A 3,194-nucleotide genomic window follows, 5' to 3' on the forward strand; every position below is an offset into this window, starting at 1 on the left:
CTTCCATGGTGGATGGTATTTCCTTCAGGCTGCCCACAACTGTGTCCTACTTGGTGGCACCCTCTGCACCCAGTTCCAGGTACAGCAGGTTTGTTGATTTTCCCAGAGGGTCCAAAGGATAAGAAGAGGGGCCCCTTCCCCTCACTAGTCTTTCTTCACTCACTGCCCTCTCGCCCAGCTGCTTTTATGTGAGATTTGTACTCAGCGACTTCCTGGCCCTCAGCCAGGATTCAACATCTTTATCAACGACTTGGATGATGGACTCAAGGGCATCCTGATCAAATTTGCAGATGACACCAAACTGAGAGGGGTGGCTAACACCCCAGAGGACAGGATCACACTTCAAAACGACCTTGACAGATTAGAGAACTGGGCCAAAACAAACAAGATGAACTTTAACAGGGAGAAATGTAAAGTATTGCACTTGGGCAAAAAAACCAAGAGGCACAAATACAAGATGGGTGACACCTGGCTTGAGAGCAGTACATGTGAAAAGGATCTAGGAGTCTTGGTTGACCACAAACTTGACATGAGCCAACAGTGTGACGCGGCAGCTAAAAAAGCCAATGCAATTCTGGGCTGCATCAATAGGAGTATAGCATCTAGATCAAGGGAAGTAATAGTGCCACTGTATTCTGCTCTGGTCAGACCTCACCTGGAGTACTGTGTCCAGTTCTGGGCACCACAGTTCAAGAAGGACACTGACAAACTGGAACGTGTCCAGAGGAGGGCAACCAAAATGGTCAAAGGCCTGGAAACGATGCCTTATGAGGAACGGCTAAGGGAGCTGGGCATGTTTAGCCTGGAGAAGAGGAGGTTAAGGGGTGATATGATAGCCATGTTCAAATATATAAAAGGATGTCACATAGAGGAGGGAGAAAGGTTGTTTTCTGCTGCTCCAGAGAAGCGGACACAGAGCAATGGATCCAAACTACAAGAAAGAAGATTCCACCTAAACATTAGGAAGAACTTCCTGACAGTAAGAGCTGTTCGACAGTGGAATTTGCTGCCAAGGAGTGTGGTGGAGTCTCCTACTTTGGAGGTCTTTAAGCAGAGGCTTGACAACCATATGTCAGGAGTGCTCTGATGGTGTTTCCTGCTTGGCAGGGGGTTGGACTCGATGGCCCTTGTGGTCTCTTCCAACTCTATGATTCTATGATTCTATGATTCTAGCCCATTCTCTCCGTTTCTGTACTATCCAACATTTCTCCAATGAAAATAGGGACATCCTATTCCATCATAATTTTACTATTTGTACCCTGACCATCTGACTGGGTGGACCCAGCCACTCTGGATGGCTTCCAACAAATATAAAACATAATAAACATTTAAAAAAAACCCTTCCCTATACAGGGCTGCCTTCAGATGGCTCAGGGGTCGGATAACTCCATACCCTCCAACATTTCTCCATTGAAAATAGGGATGTCCCTAAGGAACAGTGGGACATTCCAGGTATAAATCAAAAACCTGGATGGCATCTGTAAATCTGGGACTGTCCCTAGAAAACAGGGACGCTTGGAGGTTCTGAGTTTCAGCCCTTAGTTCTCTAGATGTTCTTGGACTACAAGATCCCTGACTGAAATATACTCAGAGTCGAGAGTGGATTTCATGCTCTTTATTCAGCTCATAGTGGCGAGGAGGAATGGAAGTTCTCCCAGAATGTCTGCTTTATATACATTATTTACACAATGGGCCCCAGGTGATTGGCTAATTCCAGGATTCACCTGTAGGCCAATCAGGTTGCGGATTCACTTCCACCTGCAGCTGGATTGGGTGGCTTCTGTGGACCAATCAGACTGCTGCATTCTGAATCCTATTGTACTAGGACCAATCAGAATGCTGCATTCTGAATCCTATTGTTCTAGGACCAATCAGACTGCTGCCTTTTGGATCCTATTCAACTCAGTACATAACACTGATTATTGGCTACGTTGACAGGGGCTGATGGGATCTGGAGTTCACCATCTGGAGGTGAGTCACAAACTCCCCAGCTCTACAATAGGCCCAGGGCTCTGTCCCAGGTAAACGGATAATACAGTTTCTGGGGAGCACATCCGTAGCTCAGTCGTGGCTGTAAATATGTACTGCTGCACTGGAATGAGCCATATCTTATATGGTAAAACAAATGATGGCAGGGAGATGTATTTAGGCCACGAGCCCAGCTCTCTAGTTCTCCAAGTAAACATTTTACTTTTCTCTCCTTCCAGTCCGCAACCAAAATAGGAGAGCTCTGTCTAAAATTAACTAAGGCTCTTTCATCTTCAAGACGTTTAGATTTGTAATTTCAAGCGAGGCGCAGAGAGGGGGGGTTGGTAGTTCTTTTTCTTGCAACAAACTCCCAAGCATTTCTGCCCTTAGCCAGATCAACAGGAGGCTTCACAAGTGGGAAATTGTTTTGTTTTGTTTTTAATCTCCGTCTATCCTCTTTTCTATAATTTTCAGAACACACTGGCCGAAGGTTTCGTTTGTCAGTGTTTGCAAGAAGCACCGTTGCAACCGTTTGGCCATCTATTAATACGCAAGGCATCTGCAAGAGCTCCCTACGGTGTGGCGTTCTGAGCAAACTTTGATGGGGATGAAACAGAAAGATCTGGTTTTCTCAGACAGTCAAAGGGGGAACTTCTCTCTCACACACAAAAAAACCACATCTCTCTGAAAGGTGTGACTTTATCCTTCCTTAGAAAAGCTTCAAACCACCTTTCAATTAGCGTTGCATTTGGAGAGGCTCTGTAAAGTCTTTTGTGTCTTGTCTTCTCAAATATGGGCCGTTTCCATCTGCGTCCTAGAGGTACCCTCATGGGGGAATGAAGCTGTCAGTGGTTACAGATCACAGCGAACACGTTTTGCCTCCCCTGTCTGAGGCAGTTTGCCTCTGAATCCCAGTTGTATACGTGGGAGAGGGTTGTGGCACTCAGCTTCCATTTGTGGGCTTCCCACATGCATCTGGTTAGCCACTGTGAGAGCAGAGTGCTGGACTAGATGGGCAACTGGCCTGATCCAGAAAGTTCTTCTTAGGCTGTTACGTTTACGAAAAGGGTGGAGGACCCAGGGCCCTCCAAGTCCTGTCAACCCAAATTATAGGCCAGGTTGGATGGAGCTGGTGGGACTTGGGAGTCCAATGATATCTGAGCATCCTTAGGTTTTGCACCCCTGCTTTAAGGCAAACTCAGTCAGGTGGATTACATTGAGGACAG

This window comes from Podarcis bocagei (genome assembly GCF_964188305.1).
Source record: "Podarcis bocagei genome assembly, chromosome: 8".
Taxonomy (NCBI): domain Eukaryota; kingdom Metazoa; phylum Chordata; class Lepidosauria; order Squamata; family Lacertidae; genus Podarcis; species Podarcis bocagei.